This window comes from Callithrix jacchus, chromosome 8 (genome assembly GCF_049354715.1).
Source record: "Callithrix jacchus isolate 240 chromosome 8, calJac240_pri, whole genome shotgun sequence".
Classification (NCBI taxonomy): domain Eukaryota; kingdom Metazoa; phylum Chordata; class Mammalia; order Primates; family Cebidae; genus Callithrix; species Callithrix jacchus.
In genome coordinates this window covers 92,893,771-92,903,942 of record NC_133509.1, presented here as the reverse complement: position 1 = coordinate 92,903,942, position 10,172 = coordinate 92,893,771, and the positions used below count along the sequence as shown (strand labels likewise).

At 40.7% G+C, this 10,172-nt stretch overlaps 1 non-coding gene across 1 annotated transcript; it reads left to right on the top strand.

Annotated features, from left to right (window-relative positions):
* The first annotated feature begins 5,318 nt into the window (after positions 1 to 5,318).
* On the top strand, positions 5,319 to 5,391 carry TRNAK-CUU (transfer RNA lysine (anticodon CUU)). Its single transcript has one exon. It is a non-coding gene; the product is annotated as a tRNA-Lys (tRNA).
* Positions 5,392 to 10,172: the final 4,781 nt, after the last annotated feature.

The following is a 10,172-nucleotide window of genomic DNA, read 5'->3' as shown; positions in this document are numbered from 1 at the left end:
TAAAAATAAATAATCAAAATAAGTAGTGAGAAGGAAGAGTGCTTTAATAGACAATCGAAATGGCTTTCTGAAACGATATTTAAACTAAAATGGGCAAAGGCTGAGTGGTTTAGGGAACAATAAACTTGGCTTGCGCTAGGAACTGTCATGTCAGAGTGACCTCTCAATGATTAAGTGGGGAAGAGTGACAGGAGGATAACACGTGCACATGTGACCAAATCTTGAAGTGGTTTAGATTTTTTTTTGAGACAGAGTCTTGCTCTGTCGCCAGGCCAGAATGCAGTTTCGCCATCTCGGCTCACTGCAACCTCCGCCTTCCAGGTTCAAGCGATTTTCCTGCCTCAGTCTCCTGAGTAGCTGGGACTACAAGAGCCTGCCACCACGCCTGGCTAATTTTTTGTATTTTTAGTAGCGACGGGGGTTTCACCGTGTTAGCCAGGATGGTCTGGAACTCCTGACCTTGTGATCTGCCCGCCTGGGCTTCCCAAAGTGCTGGGATAGGCGTGAGCCACCGCACCTAGCCGTGGTTTGGATTTTAATACATTTGTAAATAGGACATCGGCAGTTTTTTACTCCTAAATATTAATTCATCAGTGTGTATTTATTGTACATAGCCACAGTATTATTGTGAAAATCAGAAAATTAGCAATACTATGATCTATCAACTTAGGCTTTTTTTTTTTTTTTTTTTTTTTTTTGAGACAGAGTCTCTGTCGCCCAGGCTGGAGTGCAAGGACGCGTTCCCGGCTCACCACCACCTCCGTCTCCCAGGTTCAAGCGATTCTCCTGCTTCAGCCTCCCCAGTAGCTGGGATTACAGGCGTGTGGCACCACGTCCGGCTAATTTTTGTATTTTTTTAGTAGAGACGGGGTTTCACCATGTTGGTCAGGCTGGTTATGAACTCCTGACCTCGTGATCCGCCCGCCTCGGCCTCCCACAGTGCTGGGATTACAGGCTTGAGCCACCGCGCCCGGCCCAATTTATGCATTTTTTTTTTTTTGACAATTGGCTCAGTAATGTCCTTCATAGCAAAGGGAAATCCAAGATCACACCTTGCATTCAGTTGTCAGGGTTCCTCCAGTCTGCTTTAGTCTTGAAGATAGTTGCTTAGTATTTCTTCAGTTTTTATGCAATGAACATTTTTTAAGATTACAAACCATTTATTTTGTAGAATATTCCTTAATTTAGTTTGTCTGATTTTTTTTGTTGTTGTTATTAGTTTCAAGTGATGCATTTATGGCAGGAAAACTACAGAAGTGACCTTGTATTCATTCGTGTCAGAGCATTAGGAGGGACATGATATCAGTTTGTTTTGATTGTTGCTGTTTTTTGTTTTTGAGACGGAGTCTTGCTCTGTCGCCAGGCTGTAGTGCAGTGGCACGATCTTGGCTCACTGCAACCTCCGTCTCCCGGGTTCAAGCGATTCTCCCGCCTCAACCTCTGGAGTAGCCGGGACTACCGGCTTGGGCCACTATGCCCAGCTAATTTTTGTATTTTTAGTAGAGATGGGGGTTTCTCCATGTTGGCCAGCATGGTCTCCATCTTCTGACCTCGTGATCTGCCCGCTTTGGCCTCCCAAACTTCTGGGATTACAGGAGTGAGCCACCGGCCTATCAGTTTGTTTACTGCTGATAATGTTAACTTTGATCACTTGCTGAAGATTTCTCCATCATAATGTTTCCATTTTTCCCTTTGTAATTAGTATCTTGTGAGGAAATACTTTGAGAATATATAAACATTCTGTTTACTCCTCAAACTTACACTCACTAATTCTAATATTTGGCAATTCTTACTTGAATTTATTATTACAGTGGTTGCCAAATGGTGATTTTCTAATTACATCATTCCTTTCACATTTATTGTTGGTTTTCTACTGTGAGTTTTAAGGAGTTTTCAAAGAAGGAGAATTATATGATTTCATTTAAATCATTAAATGAGCTATTGTTTCTGTGTGAAGAATGATAGCTAAGGGAAGGACAAGGAGGGACACTAGTTGGAAAGTTATTGCACTTTTGTGGGCTAGCAGTACTGGAGAGTGATTTGGACCAAAGTGGTGGCAGTGGAGGTTGAAATGTTTGATGGATTTCAGATATGTAGGGTGCTAGTTTGAGTGTCCCTTTCAAAACTCATGTTGAAATTTCATTGCCAATGTAATGATATTGCCATGTGAGGCCTTTAAGAGGTGATTAGGTCATGAAGGCTCTATGGATGAATGACATCAGAGTCAGTTCTTAGGAGTGGGTTCCTAATACAATGATGTATGTCATTGGATTTCAGCTCTGTCTTACATATTGACTTGCTCTTCTGATCCTCTGTCATGGAATAACACAACACAAGGCCCTTGCCAGATGTCAGTGCCATGCTCTTGAACTTTCCAGCCTCTCAGACCATGAGCCAAATAAACTTTTCTTGTTTATGAATTACCTAGTTTGTGGTATTCTGTCATAACAGCAGACAATGGGCTAAGATAAAGGGCTTGCAGAATTGGATATAGAAAGTAAGGGGGGAAAAGGAATTTCAATTGCTTCTTCCTGCTACTGAAGCATTATAATTGATGTTTAGTTTTTATTCTTTGGAAAGATAAAAGGACTTGAATTTACCTGGAAGACTAGCCACTTAATTTGCCTAACTCTTGTTAAAACATTCCAGTTGCAATTTTTTTTTTTTTTTTTTGAGACTGAGTTTTGCTCTGTCACCCAGGCTGGAGTGCAGTGGCATGATCTCTGCTCACTGCAACCTCTGACCCCCCCGGGATTCAAGGGATTCTTCTGCCTCAGCCGCCGGTGTAGCTGGAATTACAGGCACGCGCCACCACGCCCGGCTAATTTTGTATTTTTAGTAGAGACCTGGTTTCACCATGTTGGCCAGGCTGGTCTCTCACTCCTGAACTCAGGTGATCCGCCCTCCTTGGCCTTCCAAAGTGCTGGGATTACACGCATGAGGCATCGCACCTAGCCTCTAATTGGAGTTCTTTTATGGGGAGTTCGGATTTAGACCAGGATAATCCAAAAAGTGTTGAAGAAAGCAAAAGGTTATAGTTGGCAGTTGGCTATGGAGGTAAACTATAAGTACTCCAAACTTGTTTAGGTATCCAGTTAAACTTTTAGTTAACATCACTACTTGTGTGTGATAAACACTATTTGAGTGCCTAGTGCACTCAATATTTATCAATAATTAAGAATTTGGGGGCTCTTTCTGAACTTATTGTGTGATGAGCTGCCTAATTTGGGGCTAGAATGTTGATTGATCCTGTGTTTTAGAAGAATGTCTTAAATCGGCTGGTCGCGGTGGCTCATGCCTGTAATCCCAACACTTTGGGAAGCCGAGGTGGGTGGATCACCTGTGGTTAGGAGTTTGAGACTAGCCTAGACCAACATGGTGTTAAACTCCATCTCTACTAAAAATACACAACCAGGCGACGTCCGTCTCTACTAAAAATACAAAATTAACCGGGCGAGGTAGGTCATGCCTGTAATCTCAGCTACTCAGGAGCCTGAGGTAGGAGAATCGCTTGAACCCGGGAGGTGGAGGTTGCGGTGAGCGGAAATCATGTTATTGTACTCTAGCCTGGGCAACAAAAGCAAAACTTTGTCTCAAAAAAAAAAAGAGCAGAAGAATGCATTGTGGTCTCAGGTTCCTAATTATTTGTCTGATCCACAATAAGACTTAAATGGTATTGGTATGAAATTGTTTGAACAAGTTACTCCAGCTTACTTTGGAAGTCATATGTATGAAATCAGTACATAATTTACACATATTTTTATAGGACGATAAGCTTTATGAAAACATCATCTGTTTTATCTTTTTATTAGAATACCTAATACAGTGCTTTACATGTGGTATTTAATGAATATGTGAAATGTGAAAAAACAATACATTCAAATTCATTTTCCCACTTACATTCGGCGAAGTTATAATCACAAACCAGTTTGCAGTTGTGAGAAAAAAAATTAATTGTAATATTATAAGCTTTAAAATTTTAAATACTCAACACCTACGCACTTTGAGGACTCTAAATGTATACTATTTTGTGAGTTACCGTATTATTTTTAAATTTAATACCTCAGGAAATGTGATGCCCAATGTATCTAGCTTCCATATACTGTGCTTTGGGGATAGTACCCTAAAAGTTATAAAGTAATCACAAACCAGTTTGCAGTTGTGAGAAAAAAAAAATTAAGTAATTTTTTTTTGTCTTTTTGTTTTTTTCCTTTTTGTGGAGAACAGGGTCTCGCTATATTGCCCAGGCAGGTCTCGAACTCTTGGGCTCAAGCTATCCTCCCGCCTCTGCCTTCGTAAAAGCTGGGATTACAGGCGTGAGCCACAGTGCCCAGCCAAAATTAAGTAATTGTAATATTTTAAGCTTTAAAATGTTAAATACTCAACACCCATGCCCTTTGAAGACTCTAAGTGTATACTATTTTATGACATATCGTATTATTTTTAAATTTAATACCTCAGGAAATGTGATGCCCAATGTATCTAGCTTCCAAATACTGTGCTTTGGGGATAATATCCTAAGAATTATTTATTTTTGGGTTTACAAACTGGTCTTTTACTTGCACTTTGAACAGTAGTATAAATACCACGCACCACTCTCCACTCAGGAAAATTTGCACAATTTCTTATCTAGAAAGATTCACCATCATTTCAGAATATATGTATTTCCATATGACATTATTCCAGTAACTCCTATCTCAATTTGATTAAAATCAGGTTTCTGACCCCTTGCCTCTTAGAATTCACATTCTTTGCCATTGGATTCAGAGACTATAATTCTTTCTTGCCAGCTTCTGTCATTTGAGAATAATAACACCCTTCAAGGGGCCTACCTCTCATTGTCAGTTCTCGAAAGAGACCTTATTTTAATTGACTCGAAGCCAACTTTTCTGAATTTAGCTCTCCTTCATCAGACCGTACTAAAGAAAATAGCTAAGCCCCGCGGTTGTTCAGGGAAATTAACCTCTTGAGATTGGACTTTGTTTTTAAATGCGGAGTTCAAACATGTAGAAATCCGGTATGCCGTTTGATGGAAGTTGGATGGCCTTAATATGTGTTTATGTAAAGAAAACATTGGTTGCTAAATATTTTTAAACACTTCGTTAAAAAGATTCAATGACTCTGTAATGAAGAATCGCATAAGCTTTCAATGATCTTTGGATACATACACAAACATTCTTAACTATAAGTACAATTAAATACTTCAGTGCCGATTTAACAGTATGTTATAAAGTTTTTTTAAAAATCAAACTACACAAAATGAAATTGTGTGGTTACATACTCCTCAAGAGGTAGAAATGCAGGCATTTGTAGCAAGCGCCCGGCTAGCTCAGTCGGTAGAGCATGGGACTCTTAATCCCAGGGTCGTGGGTTCGAGCCCCACGTTGGGCGTACCTCCAGTTTTCTTTTTTTCTCCTGACGTTTCACGGCTTCTCTAAAACTTTAAACTACAGAGAGTTCTTAAGCAGAATTAATTTAAACACATTCAAAATTAACCAGATTCCCCAGTAAAAAGTATTCCTTTAGTAAACAAAACAGGTTGCAAATTGTGCTTCCGCAATTGAAATCAAACATCCCCTCCCCGTGTTCTCCTTAAAACACAGAGGAAACAAAATTTCCACTGTTGAAGACTAGCTTTTTCTGTTACTATGTGTACTTAGATAGTTGCTGGTAGAGGGTACTTTTAATTGTTTTCTTGATAAACTTATAAGCCCCACTTTTGGCTGCTTTTCTAAAATTTAAGAAACCGGATGTAAAAACGTTTGGAGGCATCCTAGGACTCCAAAGAGAAAGAAACAGTTTTTCCTGTTTCTTCCCCGCTCGTGCTCGCGCTCTCTCTCTCCCTCTCCCTCCCTCTCTCTCTCTCTCTCTCTCTCCTCTCTCTCTCTCTCTCTCTCTCTCCTCTCTCTCGCTTGCTCTCGCTCTCGCGCGCGCTCTCTCTCTCTGTTCTTGTTTTCCTCTCAATATGGAGTCTATCCCTGAAGAAACATAGAGTGAAAAATAGTTCTTTCTATAGTGAAATTTATACCACCAGTGCATACATCAAGTTTTCTTCCATTCTTGGGGACTGATACTAGTAAGTTAAGATTCTAGTAAAGGGTCTTTTGAAGACGCACAAAAGAACTGAGATGTGGAAATTAGGATGGGCAATTGGGTATGTGAAGAAGGAAAGGTTTCCGCCTTCTCCCTTTTGCACGGAGAACTGTGAAGCAATCAGGAGAACATCCTTGCCCACTGGGACCACGACAGCCAGACACATTCCAGGGTTTCACCCACCAAACCACCGAAGCGAACGGTCCATAATCCTTCCTACCTGAAGCCAACCCTTCCTAAAGCCCTGTATCCTGTACCCTCCATGTGTCATCCCCCAGCTCTCAACTAAGAATCAATTTTTCTCCCTTCTTGATTTTTTTTGTTCAACACACAAACATGCGTTATTTATCTTAAAACAAAAACTTCGACCTAGTTTCCTCACAAGCTGCCATTCTATTTCTGTTCCCCTTTGGAGCAAAAGCCCATCCCCTTTTGGACTAAGCTCAAGTTTCCCCTCCTCCCGTCTCTTAACGGTGACAATGCCCTTCAGCCATAGACCAAAAACAAAAGCAAAAACAACCTGTTGTCAAATACAATTAGTTTATTACTCATGGCAACAAGGGAGAAGCCTGGGGTGATTCAGTAAGATGGTGAGTATAGGATCTCAGCTTTTGTTGTCCAATTTGGTGGAGGGTCTAAGTAAGCAGCAGGGGCTTGTTCTGAATTGGGTGCCCTCAGAAAATCAGGGCAATTCTAGGATCTGAAATTTTACAAGGATGGCAGACTAAAGGAGGAATAAAGGTGAAATTGATAAAGTAGCAGTCACTCACTCAGCAAGAGGGATATTTGCTATTTTGAGTCGGACAGTGACCAACTTGTCTGAAGTGTATGTTATGTGAAAAACAGAAGAAAAGCATAGTTTGCTGAAAGCGTCGTATCAATCTGTAATAGCATTGAGGCTTACGTGTGTTAGGTTAGTTCCCAGATGTCAGGAACTTCTTGCTCTTCTCAGCCCACCCTAGTCAGGACTTCCTGCCCCTCCTGGCACACCCCACTAGTCTACTGAACTGTACATGAAAAGGTCATAATTAATCTCCACATTACTAAATCTAATTAACTGCAAAGCCTAATTAACTTGGACTATCAGAAATTTATTACAAATTTGATCACTCCATGTTGGACATAAATGCTCTCGTTTTCTTCCCCATCTCACCAGCTACTTCCTTTCTCTCCTATCTCTTCACTTGGGAGTACTCTAGGGATGGGTGAGTCCTTGGTCCTCTTCTCTGTCCACACTCATGCACTTGGCGATCTCTCAGTTTTAAATACTAGATACTTGCTGATGATTCACAACTTTTAAGTGAGCCCAGATCTTCCTTAAATGTCAAATGTCTATATCCATTTGGATGTGTAGTAGATATCTCACACTTTTTTTTTTTTTTTTTTTTTTTGACAGACTCTCACTCTGTCACTCAGGCTGGAGTGCGGTGCTGCAATCTCGGCTCACTGCAGCCTCTGCCTCCTGGGTTCAAGCAATTCTCCTGCCTTAGCCTCCTGAGTAGCTGGGACTACAGGCACGAGCCACCAAGCCTGGCTAATTTTTGTATTTTTAGTAGAGATGGGGTTTCATCACATTGGCCAGGATGGTCTTGATCTCCTGACCTTGTGATCTACCTGCCTTGACTTCCCAAAGTGCTCAGATTACAGGCATGAGCCACTGCACCTGGCATCTCATACTTAACATGTACAAAAACTATTGATTTTTGCGCGAAAATTTGTTTCTCCTATAGTTTTCCTTTTTTCCCCCTATTAACAGTAACACCATCCTTCTAGTGGCATGGATGAAAAATATTGGAAACGTTATTGATTCCTATCTCTCCAACCCCATTGTGAAAGTGTCCTTCAATATTCCCCTCCTATATTCGCTGTGAGCTTGGTCATGTGACTAGCTTTGGCTAACAGGACAACAGAAAGCATGCTGCAGTGTTTTGAGAACTCACACAGTGGGGCTTGGCAAGCTGCCAAGTAAAAAGTCAGTACCCTGAGACTGCCATACTGAGGAAGCCTAAGCCAGCCACATGGAGAGAGGCATGTGGAAGACAGAGAAGCCATGTGAAGAGCACTGACACTGAGACTTGTAAACAAGGCTGTCCTAGACCTTCCATCCCAGCACACCAATTACATACAGCCAGGTGACTATCTCCAGCTCATATGACATGGAACAGAATGCTCACCTGAGTCTTGCCTGAATTCCTGACCCACAAAACCATAAGGAAATAGAATTCGTATTGTTTTAAGCCATTAACTTTTAGAAGTTTGTTACAACGCAATAGGTAACTGAAACATCCACGTCATATCTAACAGAAAATCCTGTCGGTCTGCCCTCCATATATCCAATCAGGCTTCTGATCTTTACTGCTAGCACCCTGGTTTAAACCATCATCTCCCTGGGATTACTGCAGTGGTTTCTTAACTGATTTTCCTGCTTCGGTTTGTCTCTCTAAACTCTATTCCTAACACAACATCCAGATTAATCGTTTAAACAAGCCAGATCTTGTCATTATTCCATTCAGAACCCTGCAAGGGCACCCTCTTTCATTCAGTAAGATGTATCCTTATAAGATATGCCCACCACTCCCCCATCTACTATTGCTTTTATTTTCCTTGCTCATTCTACATGAGCCAAATTGGCCTCCTTGTCAAACCTGGAATATGTTAGGCATGCCTTTCCTTAGGATTTTTTTTTTTGAGACAGGGTCTTGCTCTGTTACCCAGGCAGGAGTGCAGTGGCATGATCTTGGCTCACTGCAGCCTCCACCTCCCCGGTTCAAGCAATTCTCCTGCCTCAGCCTCCCAAGTAGCTAGGATTACAGGCATGCACGACCATACCTGGCTAATTTTTGTATTTTCAGTAGACAGGAGGCTTCACCATGTTGGTCAGGCTGGTCTCAAACTCCTGACCTCAAGTGATCCACTCGCCTCGGCCTCCCAAAGTGCTGGGATGACAGGCATGAGCCACCACAAGCGGCTTCCTCTTCTTACAAAGACACCAGTCATACTGGATCTGGGCCCCACCCTACTGATCACATCTTAATTTGACTGCATCTGCAACTCTACTTCCAAATAAGGTCATGTTCACAAGATACAGGGGTTAGGACTTCAAAATGTCTTTTGGAGGGACACAATTCAATCCATAACAGCGGGTTACATTCCTTAACCTCAGCCACTAGTTGACTGCTTCTTTATAGCTAGTTTTAAAGCTCTAGTTTAGTCACAGATCCTGTTTTTGATATTATTCAATGATGAAAACTTCTCATAAATAATCTAAATTTAACAAAAGGTGAGGTCAATATAAATGCAAAGTAGAGAATTTTAAAATTATGTTTACTGAAAAAAGAGATAATGTTAATAAAATAGTAAATCCATCCAACTGGCAATTAATAGCATACCTATTCCTGGCACTCCTACTGGGAGGTTTCAAAGTTAAGAAATAGAAAAGCTTTGTTCTAATGGAGCTTATATTCCAGAAAGGAAGATAAAACCCATGTTGAAGCAATTACAAGGTAAAAGTTAGAAGTGCCCCAGTATGGAAGCTGTGCTTAGGGAAAGAGTGCTATGGAAGAGTGGTAGGACTAGAGGACACAAGTATCCAGAAAGAATGAAATCAGCAAAATTTCAACAAGAGGTAGTTCATTAAAAACAAATGGATAAATAAAAGTTAAATGACTGAGTACATATTTCAAAGAATCTTTGCCCTGAGAAGATATAAAGCACAAAAGCAAAGACTAATGGCATTAAGAATGCATTTTTACAAAGCAGTTATAAAATGCTTTATATAAAAATGAAGTATCTTTTCTCTTAGAAATGTAGAATTGCTCATAAAAGAAACTGTAAAGTTAAAAAGTGAACATTTCCACACTTTGCTTAAAAAATGCCTGACTGTATTACCAAACATTCTCAATCCAAATATCAAGTGTATTTCTGGAAAAACATTATTATAATACGGACACCCAAGTACCAAAATAAAGAACTTTTTAAGGGCTGGGCACAGTGGCTCATGCATGTAATCCCAGCACTTTGGGAGGCTGAGGAGGGCGGATCACCTGAGGTCAGGAGTTTGAAACCAGTCTGACAAACAT